This window comes from Macrotis lagotis, chromosome 3 (assembly GCF_037893015.1).
Source record: "Macrotis lagotis isolate mMagLag1 chromosome 3, bilby.v1.9.chrom.fasta, whole genome shotgun sequence".
Taxonomy (NCBI): Eukaryota; Metazoa; Chordata; class Mammalia; order Peramelemorphia; family Peramelidae; genus Macrotis; species Macrotis lagotis.
In genome coordinates this window covers 179,126,038-179,145,841 of record NC_133660.1, presented here as the reverse complement: position 1 = coordinate 179,145,841, position 19,804 = coordinate 179,126,038, and positions in this window count along the sequence as shown.

The following is a 19,804-nucleotide window of genomic DNA, read 5'->3' as shown; positions in this document are numbered from 1 at the left end:
GCTCTCTAATATTCAATTAAACATAATATGAGCACTAAGATAAGCAGGTTCATTTCACTGTGCTATACCAACAAAAAGCCAGAAGTAATGAGAAAAATCACAGAGCTAATATATATATATATATATATATATATATATATATATATATATATATATATGTATGTACATATCAGAAACTATCTAGTCTTGTTCAAAATGGAATAGAAATCTCCTTCACAGATTGCCATACAGTGGTTACTCAGTATTTTGGTGAACTTATACTCCTAGACTCTATCTTTTCACAATGGAACAAAGAAGATGGAATCACCTGTAAGTGATCATAATATATGTTATTAAGAAGGACTTTTTGTTTTTAAATTCCATGTTGGCAGTGACTGAGATTCTCAGATAATTCTTGTTGATAGGATATTTTTCCTTATATCAAACATTCATTACAGTTCTGACAATATTTTGTGTGTTCATGTTCACTTTCTCTGCCATTTTGACTGTACACATTTCTAGCCACTACAATTTGACTCCATTCATATATATTTTGCCATATATTACCTGACTCTTCCTCTCTTCTCCCTTATAGGGTCCCAGTTCCAAAGTATGCTTCCTAACTTGAAACATATCTCACAGAACTGGCTGTTATTTTTTTGCGTTCATAGTATTTGGGTGAAATACATATTGAAGAGAATGCCAAATGATCAGCTAACTGATCCGGTAAGACATTTTGTCAGTGTTTGAAATATCTTGATGAACAAGTTGCAGAGCCAAAATGAGAACAGGACAACCTAAGAAAAGGAGAGATTTCCTTCCCAGGGTCCCAGATTTCCTTCCCATCACCTTCCCCATGCCTTAACACAAAAATCTCCAGTTTCAGCTCAGATAAATGGATGTTCTTGCTCCCTGCTATTGGCACTACAGGAGATAGTATTTGCCAGATAGTATTTGTATTCATGTGTATCCTGGCACAGATCACCTAAATTCCCTTTACTTCCCCAAATCTTTAGCTCTAGCTTCCCAATTCCAAAAGCCTTCCTAACCTTCAATGAATGATAACATAAGGTAAATTAACAATGGGGTGGGGAGGGAAGGAGAATTACATTTTATTGACAAAAATCAGGCTCAATTTTTTAGTTAGACCTCATTTTTGAACAAAAAACAGTGTTCTTCTGAAGGTTAATAAAAAGACATAAGTCTATTTCCAGGAATCAAACCCATTGTCAAAGAGCATTATTCAGAATATAAAAAAAGAGCTGTTGACTATTAAGTCAATTCTAAATGAAGGTTAAATTTGTTTCAAATGGGGAAACTGAAAGTAAATTACTTCCCAAGGAAATGAAGTTATAAAGGATAGCATTCCTTGCATATGCAAATATGTCTTCATTCTAGTGTCTTCTTGTTTGTTTTTAAATTATGTAATAAATGCATTAAACACTTGATTTATGACTGATTCAATCAATATAACATCCACTACACATCTCCTGTGTGAAAAGTACTCTATTCAATGATACATAGTGAGTGTAAATAAGACAAAACCCATACATTTTTTGAATCTTACAGTTTGATAGAGGGATGTGACTCATGGACAAGTAACTATCCTTCAAAATAATCCATGACATATGCCTCTGACAAATATAACAAAGGTTGTTTTCTAAGGTCCAACTATCATTATCAGTGATGTAGGTGAGTCTGTGAAGGTTTCATGGGAAAGATGCCAAGTCAGTTGTGCTTTAAACACTGGGCAAAGGAAGTTAAAAAGAAAATCCAAAAAAATGAAGATATTATAGGCATGGGGATAAGCATTGCAAAAAAGCATGAGGTTGGGAAAGTGAGGGACTTTTTTGAGAAAAAATAAATAGTTCAATTTTCCTGGAGAATAAGAACATTAAGGTAAATTGTTTGAGTGACATTTGGAAAATTAGTAAATTTGCAGTTTGTGGAATTCCTTGAGTTGCAGGCATAGGTGTTTGAATTTTAATCAAAAAGTAATAAAGAACCATTGAAGGCTTTTGAATAGGGGAATTATATGCCCATAATTATGTAAAAATACAATATTTTTTAAAATAAATACAAATATTTAAAAATACAAATATTTTTAAATGTTTAAAAAAGAAAAAATGAATTTGACTTGGGACAAGTTAAGTTTAAGATACCAATAAAACATCTGGATAGAGATTATCTAAATAAATACAAATATTTAAAAATACAAATATTTTTTAAATGTTTAAAAAAGAAAAAAAATGAATTTGGTTTGGGCCAAGTTAAGTTGAAGATCCTAGTAAAACATCTGGATAGAGATTCTCAACATTCTTGATTGGGACTTTAACCTGGATAGTTCATTAGATTGTTTTCAAAGAATTGTTATATTTGGTCAATGGTACTCTTGACAATTATACTGAACTATTTACGAATAACTGCACTTACTTGCATTGGATCATCTTAGAGCTGGGAAATAACAACTGGACCAAATGGGACTTGTCCTTTCTTCAGTAAATCCAGACCACACTCTACCTCAGTATTGCTTAGGTTTTTTTTCTAGCAACAAGAGCCACAGCACCTGCTGCTTTGGAAGACATTTCTTTTTTTTTTTTTTTTGGAAAATCAAAGTTTTTTTATTAAAACAATATTATGTTTTTGTTCCAGGTGGTTTCTAGTATACCCTGCACTCAAGCATAAGAATGTGTATCTTAGTAATTTTCTTAAGATAACCATTCATTAAATACTCAGTCATAAGGATAGAGATAATGATTATATTTCATTGGTCTAGGGAACTCCTTTGAGTGAAAACTCCACCTATAAATGGAAACTATATGGTTATCTTAAAATACAACTTTTTCTTCTCTTTGAGTGTTATTAGAGAGTTGCTCAGGGCCCTGAAGGATTAAATGACTTTCTTTGGATCACATAGCATTGGGAGACAGATTAGCTATACCACAATGTTAAAAAAAATTGTCAGGGTAGTTAGGTGGCACAGTGGATAGAGCACCAGCCCTGGAGTCAGGAGTACCTGGGTTCAAATCTGACCTCTGACAATTAATAATTACCTTTGGAAGACCTTTCAACTTCAGAGGCACTGCTAAAAATTCCTGCAACCTTGGAAGATTCATAAGCTGCAGAGTTAGCAAGAAGGAAATTATTAATGCTCCCATCTAAACTCAAAATTCCATTCTGCTTAGACTAAAAGAGTAAATTAACCTTTTCCTAAAACAGTATTCATCATGAATAAAGCATTCTTCATGAATATTGTATATTTGACAAACTATTTCAAAGGCTCTGTTCTCATGTTTCTGTTATTTGTAACTGATAGTTTGATCTGGTTTATTGAGATTTTCTTGTCTACTGACATAATTTACTGCACCATTAAAAAACTTTTGCTATATCTATAGGTAGTATATTCAAGCAGCAACAGTTATAGTAAACTGAAGAAGCAGCCTGATGTGATTATTAGAGAACTCAGGAATTTCTATTTTCTACTCATGCTCCTAATACATACTAGTTGTCTGACCCAAGCTACTTTTCAACATGCATTAGTGCAGGGAGTTTTTAAATCAGAATTTCTACGAAATCACAGATATAGACCATCCTTTTTCCCATTAAAATTAAAAAGAAAAATTAAAAACTGAAGACAAAAGAGAAGTAATGTTTTATTCAGTTATTCAGAAGGTGTTGTTATTGTCATTTCAGCCCTGTCTGATTATTCATGATCCTATTGGGGTTTGCTTGGCCAAGATACTGGAGTGGTTTGCCATTTCCTTCTCCAGCTTATTTTACAAATGGAGAACTGAGATAAATGAGTTAAATGATTTATCCAGGGTTATAGGGCTGGTATTTGAGGACAGGTTTAACTTAGGAAGATGTCTTCTTGATTTTAGGCCTGGTACTTTCTCAACTGTGCCCACTCTGGGTTTCTTTTATCCTCCCACCTGCCCCAATTCTGTCCATTAGATGTTGTCAAGACACAAAAGTAAAATGAAACCAACCAAAATAAATATTTAGAAAGAGAAATAATCAAGATTGTTATTTTCAGTGTTTCTCTATAAAGAATCAAGTAAACATTTTTATTTCTCTTCTCACAATTCAAATGCGAGGGTGAGTAGTACTCCTTCATGATTCTATTCTTTTACTGGAAACAAAGACAGTTTCAATATTTAGGTAGGTTTTTTCCACTTGATGCTCCTTAATTACAAAAAAGAAAAATATATATTATATTTTAATATATATATGCATTTTAATATCATTATACACACACACACACACACACATATATATATACATATATATATATATATATATATATATATGTCTTTTAAAGGGTTAGATTCTGCATCTTTTTGGCAGAAAAAAAAATTCACATTCATTTTGACTGTGGCTGCACAGAGATTTCTTTCACTAAATGCTACAGGACCAAATGCACAAATGATTACTAGGACAGAAGTTTCCTCTTCTGGGAGGTCAGCAAAACCTTAGAGAGCATTCAGCTGAATCATGCATGATTCTATGACACTGGGAAAGCTAATAAAAAATCTTCAATCTATCTCCTAAGCTTTCTATGATTTGCTTTTATAGCTAGGTCCAGAGTAGTGTAAATAATTAATCCCCTGAAGCCGTTGTATTATTCAAATTTGTACTGCATATCTCCATTGGGCTGGAACCAATTACTGTAGATCTTCATTTTGTAAGTTCTATATTTGTGAGTTTGCCTACTCACTGAATGTATTTGTAAGCCCAAAATCAATATTGCTGTACTTTTCCAGTCATTTATAGACATGCACAGAACTGTGAAAAATTTGAGGCACAGGTCATACACATTGCCATCTAAAGTCTAATAAGGCATAGATAGTTCTGCCTTCTTGTTTTAGCTCTCATACTGTAAGCAAGTATCCTTTTCATGGTCTATTTAATGCCACATTTCTTACATTTTTGTGCTTTCTGTTCATAATTTTACCATTTATAATGGCCTCCAAGCAAATACTGAAGTGCTGTCCAGGATTGTGATGTGTTTTACTAAGAAAACCTATGTGCTAGATAAACTTTGTTCAGGCTTGAATTATGGTGGTGTTGGCTTTGAGTTCAATGTTAATGAATCAGCAATATGGTTGATTACAGAAAAAGAAAAAAGGAAATTAACAGATCTGTGTGGGCCACTGCTCTGGAAAATGTTAAAGTAAATGTGATCAGAGACTCACAGAAACCTAATGCCATGTTTCCCCTGGGAGCAATGGTTCAGTATGGAATAATTCAGCAGTTGAGGCAACTATATGGAGCATAACTACCATGAATAATGACAATGGACTATATCATTTTTTATATTAATACAAGCTTTGGCAATGTCAAATACATGTGACCAATTCAGAGGGATTCATTTAAGGTTTAGATGACTTTGGATTATATTTTCATATATGTATAGATTGATTTTAGTTTTAAATCCATTGTATATATTCATGTATTCATACAATTAATAGATATTTAACATCTACAGGGTTAAAAATCATCATTATGAATGTATTGGAAAAAAGATTGATTTTATCCATTACTATTATTTATACTTCAAAAATTAATTTTTCAGAAGATGAATTAGTACCATACTTATGGAGACATTAGAAATAACTTTAATACATAATCTTCATTCCTTGAACTAGGATTTAATATAGAAATAAGATTACTATTTTCCATAGGAAAGATTTCATTGTTGGCCCTTCTTCTAGCTCTGTACCTATATCAATGGACTAGTAAGATTATTTTTATCCTAATTTTCATCCCCAAATTCTTCTGTTATCCTTGATTTTTAACAGAATTTCTTTTACTACATATCTGAAGTAAGTTTGGAAAATCCATGTTATTAAAGATTTTAATAAAATTGATGTTTTATAGTACTATCCAAATGTTATTTCTTGTCCCTTCTGATCTTTCCAAGCAGAAGAAGATTGTATAATGAAATATGGCACTGCCATAGGTTGAATCTAAGCTTTTGGGGAACATGAAAAAACCTGTCACTTGCAATTTTGATCAGGAAGGTTTTTTTTTACTTCTTTGTACCCATCAGACATCATTTACTAGCCCTTATTATTCTCAGAACATTACCTTGTGGTTGAGAATGTGAAATTTAAAATTACTCCAAAGAGACAATAAAGAACTACCATTTCAAAAAGACAGAACAATTCTTCAAGAACAAAGTAGAATGTGTTTCTCAAAGAAAGTTATCTTTTCATAGCTTTCTATTTCCTTTAACAGTGAAAAACAGCCAGGACAGGTTTAGCATGTTACTACATCTTCCTTGGAAAAGCTAGTTCTTGTTTTAGTTATCAGAAAGACCTTAGAAAGGCCTCGACTAAGGAGATGAGAAAAACAAGAATTCTCTTCATGACCAGTATTGAATCAAAGTTATTTGGGCCTCAAAGTCAAAGTTATAGTATGTACAGCATATCATCGTATAGTATAGTATAGTATAGTATAGTATAGTATAGTATAGTATAGTATAGCAGAGCATAGCATAGTACAGTATAGTATGGATGTATAAATGTATAGTATAGATGGTTTTTATTATCAGAGGATACTTTTATTCAAGAGAATTATATTTTAAAATTTAAAGGTTCCTTCAGTTCTATCAAATATGATAAAAAGAGATATAGATCTTGTAATACTTAAATCTTTAAGATTAATTTATAGATAAATTAATTTGGTGTTCTCAAGAAGGAAAAAGCCTACATTGCCTAGATGAAATGGAGAAATCTGAAAGAAGGAAAGAGAAAAATGGAAAGAAGCGACCTGAACTCATCACCTTTTAAAACATGGGTAGAAAATAATTGAAATTCATAGATTATCTTACTCAAACTGTCATATATATTTAAAATCAAGATGTCAGCTTGTTCTTTTCATGGGAAAAATTAAAAGACACATGAGATCATATGAGCATTTTTTCCAGAGGGTATCTTGAGTTATGAATATAAAATGCCAATGAGTTTAGCCAATTTTTCTTATGACTCATATCTTGTTGTATATCAGCTCACAGAGTTATCAAACATTTGGCAAAACTATAGAAGCATGAATTGTGATAGGGAGGGAGGCAGAGTAGTGAGGGGAAGAAAATCACACATTGTATCACTGTCCATGTTTTCCCACAGAAATCTTAGGGTTAGATGAGATCAAATGTCACCCAAGCCACCTAGCAGTTCCTAAAACAAGAAATATCTTCAAAATGGGAGCAGACTTGAACAATTCTTTATCAGACTTGAACAACCCTGTCTTTTAATATATTTCTTACCTTCTGCATAACAGAGAGAAAATCCTATAAACCTTTACTTGATTTTAAACATGAAACTTCCCTTGGTGGCTTAGGGTCCTATTTCATCCTGGGTAAATTTAAGTAGTTGACACATTAGCTGTTCTGTTGTCCATGAGATCATGAATAGCCTCACTAAATTGCAAAGACAGATTGTTTTACCTTTTGAAGACACCATCAAAATAGAGTAATAAGGGGGTAAATAGCACAATGGCCACAGCAACAGTAATTGAAGAATTTTTGAGAATAATGAGGGAATCAAGGAAAGAAAACTTAGAGGATTAGAAGACATAAATAATGAGTTGTGGAATGCATATATTTAAGTACAAGAAATTCAGATAGATTGATTGATGACAGATAGAATTAAAATATAAAGTTCACACACATATAGATATAAAGGACCTCGAAAAGTGATTGATGATAAGAGATTTTTTGGGGAATGTAATTTCCTCCTGCTCCCATTTGGCCAAGAAGAGGATGGAAAAAATTGTATTTCACAAGATATTTTACCATCATTCACTTGCTGGGAGGGGCAATATTTAGGGTATACTGAAAGCATTACTATACACACACACACACACACACACACACCACACACATACATACATGTCTCACAAATCTAATTAAGAAGAAAAGATTAACTTAGAAAAGAAACAAAAGAAGGGAGTATATGCTTAAGTTCTAAAATTATTTTAATCTTTTTATCAACTTAACTAAAGACATAGTTGTCACATTGATTAAATTGGCAGATGGCAAAAGGAAGAGGGATAAGAATTAGAATCCTAAGAATTAGAATCCAAAAAGGTCCTAACAGGTAAGAATAATAAGCTGAATCTTCCATGAGGAAATTTTAAAGAGATAAATTAAAATCCTATAATAAGTTAAAGAGATAAAATTATAAATATAAGAAAGGGGAGGAATCATTCCCCAATTGATAAATGGACAAAAGATTTGAACAGACAGTTTTCAGATGAAGACATTAAAGCCATATACAATTATATGAAAAGTGCTCCAAATCATTACTGATTAGAGAAATAAAAAAATAAAAATAAGTATGAGGTTCCACCTCACACCTATCAGATTGGCTAAAAGGACACAAAAGGAAAATGATCAATGTTAGAGAGGTTGTGAGAGGATTGGGACATTGATGCCTTGCTGGTGGAGTTGTGAATGCATCCAGCCTTTCTGGAGAGCAATATGGAATTATACCCAAAGAGCAATATAACTGCTCATACCTTTTGACCCAGCAATTCCAATACTAGGTTTATATCCAAAAGAAATCATAAAAAATGGGAAAGGTCTCACATACTCCAAAATATTCATAGCAGTTCTTTTTGTAGTGGCAAAGAAGTAGAAATTGAAGGGATGCCCATCAGTTGAGGAATGGCTAAATAAGTTATGGCATATGAATGTTATGGAATACTATTGTTCTAAAAGAAGCCAGGATTTGTCAGACTCTTAGAGAAGCATGGAAGGCATTCCAGGAACTGATGTTGAATGAAGGGAACAGAACCAAGAGAACATTCTACACATTAACAACAACAACATTGTGAGTTGATCAACCTTGATGGAAGCAGCTCCTCTCAGCAGTTCAGAGAGCTGGAACAACTCTAGGAGATGGGCTATGGATGTCCCTATTCAGAGAAAAAAAAACAAAACAAAACAAAATCCTACAGGATCTGAATGAACACCACGATCATTTAAAAAAATTTCTCGTGTATTTTTTTCTATCTTATGTATTTATTTCTTCCCCTTTAATCCTAATTCCTCATACTGAAAATGACTAATCTGTAAACATGTTAAATATAAATGCATATGCACAATATTCACCTGACTGTTCACAGATGCAGGGAAGAAGGTGTGAAGGAAAGGTGGAAGTTAATTATGTAACTTAAAAATATGCATATGTATGTGGATGAATGTTGAAAAACTTCTATAGCATGTAATTGGAAAAATAAAATAAAATATCAATTACAAAAAAAAGAAAGGGGAGGCATACACTATTCAACAGGTCCCATAAAAGAGTTTTAATTAATTGTAAACACAACTTGAATGAATAGAATGATATAGTGGTCAACCTTAGAATAAAGACAATGTTCCTAGTTCTATTATTATCTGCCTTGGTCAGATCACATCTTGAGGGCCACAATTAGTTCAAGAATACATTTAAGGAAAGACTGACAAATGGTAAAATATCCAGAAGAGGACAACAACCAGAGTATTAGGGGACTCAACTATATGAATGTCAGTTGAAAGACATAAGGATATTTAACTTGAAAAAAGAGAAAGGAATGGAGTTCTAACAAGTATTTTGAAATTTCATGTGGAAGAACTCATTGAATTGATTTTACTCCAAGGCAAATAACCTATGCTGGATGAAGAAAGAGTTAGTCTCAAATTAAAGGAACAATATCCTAACTATGATCTTTTGCCAAACATGGGATAGGCTGCCCTGGAAAGAGAATTCCCTTTCATTGGATGTCTACAGGCAAAGGTTGAATAACCATTGGTGGTGGTGGGGTGGCAAAGGGACCATAAGTTTTATATATAATTTCTTCTCAAAAATGTGTTCCATTGGATGACTTCTTGAGTCCCTTCTAATTCAGATTCTCTGACAACTAAAATCTAGTCTTAATAGTAATTTTCATATTTTTTTCTCTTTCAGCAATGTTCTTTATAAGAGCTAACTGGACATGGAACATATGTTCACTTTGGACTTGAAACTAAAGTTAATTCATTAAAGTTGGGTAGAAAATCAGTGTGAAGATGTTCCAGCACAGAAAAAAAAATATCAATTTAAGAGGAAGAAGGGACTTTAATTTGACATAACATTTCTGTAGAGGGAATTTATTGTTTAATGCCATTTAGATGACCCAGTGGGTAGAATAATTGGACCTGGAGTCAAGGGGATTACTCTTCTTGAGTTTAAATCTGACCTCAAACATTTGTTGTTATGGGAACCTGATTAATTCACTTAACCTTGCTTGCCTTAGTTTCTCCCTCTGAAAAAATGAGCTGGAGAAGTAAATGGCAAACTACTCTATCTTTATTAAGAAATTCCCAGCAAGGGACATAAAAAATCAGATACAACTGAAAAATGACTAAATAACAAGCTTTCATCCAGCCTAAGAAAATCTTTAGGGTGGAGGAGTAAAAGCTGTATATCTGGTTGATGGATTGCTCTAATTATGAGAAAGTATTTCCTTCCTTTGAGCCTAAATATGAAGGTTTGTAACTCTTATTGCTCCTAGCTCTGACCTGTAAACCCAAGTAGAACAAGTCTAATAACAATTTCCTTAAACAATCCTTCAAATGCTTAAAGACAGCGATTACCTTCGCTTAGGCCTAAGAGCTAAAAAAGACATTAGAAACCACTTCAAGACTAGTTCAGGCTTAAAAGTGAGATAATTTATTTCTGTCTGCTTCCCTTTCTAGTCTGCTCTTCTTTCTCCTCTTTTCCTATTTGTCCACTGAATGGACAACTGCAAAAATCTAATGAGTTTAAAAAGCATTTCCCATCTGCTTAGATTTGTCTCCCAAGCAAAGCAAATTACATTAATTTTTGTATTTGGGGGACATTACATCTTATAAAACCCCTATATTATTGTGAGCCTTATTCAAAGTCAGAAGCAGATTTTAATTCAAGAATTTTTCTAGCACTGATCATGTTCCTATTTAACCAGGATTGGATAAGGGTATTTTAATGACGCTAGGAATTAATCAGCTTTTAATTATGACTATTTTTATTTAACGAAATAGACTTCCTGAATTTGGGTTGTTAAACCTGAACCAGCCCTTGGCAAGGATTTTTTTGGCCCTGGTTAAAACAAACTAAAAATGGGGAACCCTTATCACTCATCACACTCCCTTAACGATCCAACCATTTGATTATTTTAACAAGTATAGAGTGAATTTATTCAATAAAAAATGTTCAAAAAGAACTTTATTCCATTAGTTACCATAATCCTGTCATCTTCCTGAAGTTGCTTTATTTCACTAAACCCCAGTAATATGATTCTGGTGTTATGGCATAATTCTGTTATGATCTATTTCAGATCTCCATTTGTCTGAGGCAACACCTATTCAATAATTTAAGGATAAGTAAGAAATGAAGCAAAAAATGGCCTAATTTGTTTTCATAAAATAATCAATCTGGGAGAGGAAGATGCTCTGAGTTTCAGGTGAACACAAATGCAATTATTATTTAACTTCCATCAAATTACAAAGACCTGGGTAAATTATAAGTTCATTATCACAGGAAACATATTAACTAAGTTGAAAGAGTTGTATTTTTTTCTTGAACATAACACGTTATGAGACAATCTGATAAATATTATGGTAGAGAGAATAGTAACTAGGTAGAGAGAATGACTTTGTAGACTTGGTGGAGAGAATAGTAACATTTATGAAATCAGTAATCTTTTGAAGAGTTGTATAGCCACAAATATAAAAAGCAACACTCAAATTAAAAGAAATATCTAAATATTTTCTCTTACTAAATCTCAGCTATTATCTACAGAAGTTTATACTAACTCTACTCTTTTTATGATAAGAGAAATTTTCTCATTTTTATTTTGGGAAATTCCCCAAATCTTCCCTGGTATCAGAGCTGAATAACAGGAGAAATAAAAGAGACCAGGGTTAAAGGGGAAATGGTTTCCAATGAGCACCTACCTACACATCAGCTTCTAGCTTTTGATAGTCTCATGAGGTTTATCTAAATATATTCTACCTATATCATGACAACATAGCTTTGGGTAATAGCAGGTAATATATGACCCTATATATTGTCTCCTTGGACTTTTGTGTCAGAAAAATACAAAAAAAAACTGTGTTTATTTCCTTTCCAAAGACCTTTTATGAAAATGTGAAGGCTACTCAACCCTTCATTTCTTATCCTGCTGGCCATAGGCAACAGTAATCTTAACTTCATCACTCTTTACACCAATCATGTCCAGCATCCCATATTTCTAGTTGTGGTCACATTAACAAAGGTACCTTACTTCATCCCTTGCAAAAGTCATCAGCTACCAGTTTTTCATTTACCATTCATCTGAGACATGCTTTACCTCCCAGGCTTTCTGCTCACTTCATTTCTGATGATGGTTCTTAGTTATCCTGTTGTTCATGTAAAGTTTACCTTTCCACTAGAAACCAACTTCAGAATAACAGCCAGAGAAAATAAATAAACCCTACTGGGCAATTATACTCAATGTAGTATCATCTATCACCAAAAAAATTGATCAGATTGAGAGGGAAAAAAAAATTATCCTGCTTCTCATTTGACTTAATCATATGAAGAGCACTTATTTCCTGAAAACAAAAGATTTTTTTCTGATATTTACATTGCTTCTTTCCCTTGCCAGGTTCCAATTGTGGCTAATTACTGAAGGAGCATTGAAGGCGAATTCTTACCTACAAACCAATTTCTGCATAAGCAAAGTTGCTTTCAAGTGATGCCCTGATCATATTTCTTTGGCTGGGAAGTCCTTGAAGGTAATGAAAAATTCTGCCTATGGACATGACCATCCTATCCAGAAATCTGACCAAGCAGCAGACTGGTCCAACCTTGATAAAGGGCTTAATCATTCTTGTGAGCTAGCAGCTCATGTTACCAGTTTTCTTGTGATCTTGCTTCATTTTTTGTTGGTCCATACTTGAATCTGATTAGCCAGAACACAAACCATGTTAATTGTATCTATTCCCTCCAATGATGAATATATATATGTATATATATATATATATATATATATATATATATATACATATATATATAACTAATTTTATTGCAGAATCAATTAAGGACTTTGGAGGCACCAGGGCTACCTCTAAGAAAGGCTCGAAGGTAACCAGTTAATTTCAGACTCTGAAAGTTCATTTGAATGTTTTGGAGAAAGGATTATTCATCTTTGGGCATCATGGACCTATCTCTCAATCTGCTAAAATCTGAATTCCTCCTCAGTAATGGTTTTTTTAAAAGGCATAAAATAAAAAGCAAAGGATTACAAAGCGAAATAATCATACTAAAACAAAGCAAAAACAAAGAGAGGTTTATATACTTTAGGTTGCTAGAGTTTATTCAAATAAATATTAGATCATTGTTATCCCACAAATGGGGTTTTTGGGATAGAAATAAGATTTCAAAACTGGTTGATAGCACAGCCAGAGTCTGAGGAATAATAATGGAAATGGGGGTAGAAGCAGGCTTAGATTTTTGCATCAGGATTTTAGAGATGACAGGTTCCTAAGGAATCATCTCACCTTTTCCCTCTAATTTTATAGGACCTTCAACTACAAGTTTACATTAATAAATTGAAATTCATTCTGGTGATTTTCTTTGTTTTAAGTAGTTCTTTGTTGGGAGTCATGGGAAAGTATAACATGAGCTCCCAAAGATGAGAAGATTCCAGGTGGACCCCTTATAACCTTCCTTGTTTTCTTCCAGACTAGATTATGCCTGGTTTTAGCTATGACCTTAAGCACTTCCTCCATGTGTGATTTTAGTACACTTATATTTGCGCTCCAATTTTACCTCTCTATAACCCTGAATATGAATTACTCCACTACAAACTCCACTATAAAAAATGTATTTTTCTTACCTTTGATTTGAAGAGGATGTTGTAAGGTCAAGTTGCCCTTAGGGAGATCATGGGTAAGAAGATTAATCACTATAGGTTTAGCTGAAGCTACATGGCACAGTGGATAGCGTTCTGGATCTGGAGTAAGAAAAACCTGAGTTCAAATACAGCCTCAGACACTTAGTAGATGTGTGGTACGGAACCTCTGTTTGCCTCAGTTTCCTCAACTCTAACGTGGCAATTAACAGCACCTATCTCATAGAGTGCTTGGCATATAAATAAATGTTATAAATAAAAATTTATTTCCTCTTTCTCCTCTTTTGATAACATCACAAATAACACTGAAATTGAGTTGCAAACACAATGTGATGGAGCCAATGCCAACTCAAAGGAGCTGAATGTTATATTTTCAGTGTGAACATTTATATCTTGAAAATTGGCAACTCTGAAATAGGACTCAATTTATTATTTTGTTTATCCTCAAGAAATGATGGGAAATGTTAATAATGTATATTAAACTTAAAAGTATGGTAGGAGGGTTTTTTGGAGAGCCAGCTATTAAATATTTAAACCACACCACTGGATGGCTACCATTTTGATACCAGAAGTAAAGATTAGAAGTAATAGTCATTCAGTAAAAAAATTAGGGGGGGGGAGATTTTTACTCTGAGCTCAGCAATTCATGAGGAACTTGTTGATGCACTTGTGTCATGAGTCTATTTTTCCTTTTATTTTCATTTTGCTTTTAGTTTCACACTTGACAGTCCATAGATAATGCTATATTGTCTGTTCTGCATTTGTGGAACATCTATTGATCATGGCTGAAAACATGACAAGCAGAAATAATTGACTAAACTTATGAAATCATTCATACATGAATAAGCAGATATTCCCCTAAGGTACAGTATAATTTGTTCAATATGCAAATCACAAAAAATATTCTGCACATACAATTACTGTGAAATTATTAGAATAATATGCAAATATATCATCACTTTAAAAAAGACCATTAATACTTGCTTACATTTTTTTAGTGATAGATAAATACAGTTTCTGGAACATTAGACATTTGCTGTGAGTCCCTGAGCAAGTCACACAATGACTCACCTTTTGTATCTTCATCTTTAAAATGGGGGCTGTTATGAGGAGCAGATGAGTTAGTATATATATATATATATATATAGCATTTTACAAACCTCAAAGCATAATATAACTACCAGTTATTATTATTCTAATAAATGTTTAACATTTTTGATAAGTGGATTTTTCCTAACCAAGAGGAAAATATACACAATCTAAAATTAGACACATGAGAATAAAAATTCTAGTCAGTAGAATAATTTCTACCTAAAAGGGTTTTCTAACTTTAAAAATAATTGAGATTTGAAAAATCAGTGTTTTCTCAAACTTGACTTTCAAGCATGCAAAAGAAATATTGCGTCAGTTAGAGAATGCTTAACTAATACCTAAACACACAGGCATGATATTGTAGAGCAAGATGCTGACAGTGAATCACTATTTAATAAAGCAGGAATCCCAGTGAAAGCCCTAATATCAATAGATTATTATATTATTTTTTGAAGAATTGCTTAGGTGTACTTATTGGTTTTTGGTGAATAAGTATAGAGCAAGTAAATTATTTTGTATTCAGCATTTTCTTCCTTTTAAGGTTAAAAGGTTTTTTTTTATTTGAACAGTGAGAAATACAAAAACTCTAGGGCTGCCCATTGATAATTCATTTTGATGAATGAACTAGGTCATACAAGATAATGATCCCCTTTGCCAAAACTTAAGACTATTTTTAGAGTGTGAGCAGAGCCTACATTCATTTCTGAAATCTTATGTGAGCTCTTGTTCAGGACCATGAAAACCCTTTGAAAGAAGCTGTATTTTAAGCAATGCATCAATCTAGAGACTCAGAGAATCTCATCAGTTTCCATGAGCTGTCCAGCAGGCAAACATTAAGCATCTAATTAGTCTATTTTCAATATAGGTAATATATTTCAAGTATTAAGACTGAGAGAGAATGGTAAATGTGTATGCATAAATGAAAATATTGATTTATATTCATATATATATTCATATATATATATATATATATATATGAATACACACCAAAAATAATACTAATTATATGCTTTAGGGTGTTTTAAGATCAGATTTTTTTTAATGAACAGTGTTAGTAGGCAGGATCAGTGGAAAATCTCTAGCAAATAAAGACTGAGGATTAGGAGTTACACACAGGTTTATTTGATCATTCGAAATCATGTTTATTTTTGGGACAGCTAGGTGGTACAGTGGATAGAGAACTGGTTCTAGAGTCAGAAGGACCTGAATTCAAGTCTGATCTCAGGCACTTAATACTTAAACAAGTTGCTTAACCCCATTGCCTTGAAAAAATAATAAAAAATAATGTTTTCCAACTGTAAAAATCTTATTTATAAAATCAGAATGGGAAATGGCCACATCTCAGAACTGGTCCTCAGTGACCAAGTAGTTCAACCAGTAGATATATTGTACCTGTACGTCTATTGTTTCTGAAATCTGTGTTTGTTTGAAGGATAATTTCCTTCTTCTTGCATCCTCATCTAAAAATTATTTTTTCTATATAGGCAAGTTAGAGTAGAGGAAGGGGCACAGTAAATAATCTACTTCTGAAGGGGCAAATACATAGTTAGCAGGAACTTGAAATATAATTGGGAAATATTGAACAAAATAAATAATAATATAATAAAATATAGATAATGATAATATGTAGTTTCCTAAGTCACTATCAGAGATCTGTATGATTTAATGACAGCCATGTCTCTGTTTCCTTCCATTGATCAACTTTTATTTCATTCCATGATTCACCTTGAGGGTCTTGTTTGAAGGACATTATTTATGTAATCATAAAATTGAATCACAGTCTTGAGATGGACTTTACAGACTTTGTTTCATTAACTTGTGTATTTTAAAATATTCTAACTATATTAATATATTTTCATTTTATATATTACATATTTCTCAAGAAACCTCTTGACTGACCCCCAAAACACTACTACTACTACTACTACTAACTAATATTAATAGTTCTAATAATAATAACTAGCATTTATTTAGTGCTCTAAGGTTTGTGGAATATTTAAAAATATTATCTCATTTATTCTTCATACAACAAGACTGGGAAGTAGATGCTTTTTAACTCCCATTTTAAAGATGAAGAATTTGAAGTGAAGTGAGATTGTGACTTATACAAAGCAAATTAAGTGACTGAGACTGGATCTGAACTCATTTCTCTGACTCCATATGCACACTCTATCTACTGCATTATCTAGTGTGCATTAAGCAATATTTCCCTCTTGGTCTTGATAGTTGGGTTCAAGTTAGAATTTCTCTTATTATTTCCTTTAGCTACTGCAGGAGAATAATACCCTATCTACCTGACAATACAGCCTAACAGGAAATCACTCTGTAAGTCTAAGATTCATTTTATTTTATTTTATTTTATTCGCAAAACAATTCTTCAATGTTTCTATGAGTTCATTTATATGAGTACTACTTCCAACAGGACATTTGGCATTGCATTCATACCTCATCTGTGACATTTTTATCTGTATTCAATGGAAGTAAAGAAAAAAAATGAAATCAAAGGATTTGAGTACAAATATTATTTTTGTCATTTGAAGAAGTCATATAAGTAGTCCATCTGTAAAATAGGGGGATTAAACTACTTGACCTCTGAAAATTCTTCCAGTTGTAAACCTATAATTCTATAATCTCACAAAAGACAGTATGAGGGGAAAAAGTGTGACCACTGTCCATCAAAATGATACTTAGTAAATGTCTGACTGATAATAACTTACAAAGTAGTTGAGGTAAACCTGTAAAAGATCAGTTGAACTGGCTTAAAAGCCATTTAAAAAGATTGTCAGTTAATCAGGATCCCAGTAATAAACATGTAGGAATGAATAGGCAGTTTACATGGCATCTTATAGAAGTTTGTTTAGTCATTTTTCAGGCAAATTCAAGTTTTTATAACCTCTTTTTTGGGTTTTCTGGACAAAAGTCCATGAGTCGTTTGACATTTCCTTCTCCAGATCATTTTACAAATGAGGAAATTGAGGCAAACAGGGTTAAGTGATTTGCCTAGGGTCACACAGCTAGTGTAAAAGATTACTTTAAAAGATCAGATCTTCCTAACTCCAGACCTAGATATCCGAAAAGATTAATGGATCATTTTAGTTAAGACAGTACTAAAAGGTATGTTAAAAGGAAATCCAGCCTTGTGTCTTCTTTATATATTTGAGAAAATGACAGTCTAGAATGTTTAAGTGACTAACCAATACAAGTAATGATTAGCAGAACTGGGATTTGAACGCAAGTTCTTTTGAATACTGGACGAAATGGGACTGGGGGAGAGGGAGTTTAAGGATGGAACCAAGGGAAATGAACTTTAGGGAGTGGGGGCTTTAAGGATTAGATATGGGTTCATTTGAGGGAACTCATGAACTCTTTAACTCAGAAGGGCAAGAAAGGCTTAAATTTTAATTCTTAGCTTGCCCAAACAGTTTACAAATTACTCCCAAAAGTCCACAGCTTAGGTTCTTTGGAGAAGCAGTAAGATAGCGAGTTTCAATAGATCTGAGAGGAGGGTAACAGCTTTTGGAGAAATCATGTTCCCCAGAGCAGACAAACTTCACAAGACAAGCAGCATAAGTAGAAGACAAGATAAGTAGTAGAAAAGGGAATAGAGACAGGAGAGTTTGGAGGAATGATGCTCCCTCCATAGCAGTCCCAGGAGCTTGATGAGCAGAGATAAGGTAATGAAGAAATGAGCATGTAGGCTAGAGCTCAAAAATTTAATCCCTTTTAGGCTAAGGAAAGGATTCATTGTTTTATTGGCAGGGGCTTGTCTTTTGCCAGCAAGGGCAAGGTACTTTACTAAAAGGCCAATGACCTCATCTAATAGCCTTGGGCAGGGATTTACTAGGACTCCTTGCCAGGGAAGGGCAGGGTATTCTATTAAAGTTCATTGGCCTCTCTCTTAGCTTGGACAAAGAGATGGGGATGGGGAAGGTATGTAGTTAATACAGAGAATAAGAGTTGATAATCATAAAACATATTTCTCTGGCCAATATTTCCCCTCCTTCACTTTGACTACAAAATTCTGTTTCATTTCCACTGTTCTATGAGGTAGGATTATTATGAAAATTTGTAGATCTTTTTTCAATCTAAATTATAGGGATGATTTACTTTATAGAAGAGGAAAAAAGGAATAGATTCAGAAATGAAAGGTACAAAAGAAACCAATAAAATTAAGCTTTAAAATGTACTTTTTAGCTATGAGTCACAATGTACACTTTGGCCAACATGAAAGGCAAGAAAATTGGAGAATCCTTCAAGTGTCCTGTTAGGGAAACTGCTTGGAGTAACTATTTGTCCAAAAATGCAGCTGGTCTCTCTGCAAGAGAAGAAGGAAGTCAGAAATAAAAGAAACCAAGTAGACAGAGCAATTGAATTTTAAAGTGGTGGGATGTGAGTCAAAGCAGAAGGAAGGGCATACTATGGTACTAAAGGCTGGAAGTTAAGGCACTTCATGTGTAGGACAGGAAGGCAACATCTGTTGACAATAACTCTCCTCTTATTAGGCTCTCTGTTTCATGACTACAAAAACATAAGTAAGACCAGGCTTCAGAGGTATTATTTCCAAACAGGCAATGACAGTGCAGAGCTAACTGTGCTATTCAAAAGGGAGAGCTAGAGAGGTATGGAAGAGTTGTATGTCAAATCAAACAGTTGTGAGGTTTCTTGTTACTGAAATGATTTTCATTGTGTTTTGTGTCTGTCTTCACTCATGTTGTGTGTGTATCCTTGGGGAAGTCTATGTAGACATGCTACAAAGATGCCAACAGTCTGAAAAGCAAAGTTTCCACATTAGGATTTGGCAGTACTTTGCTTTGTTGCAAAGCCAATGATA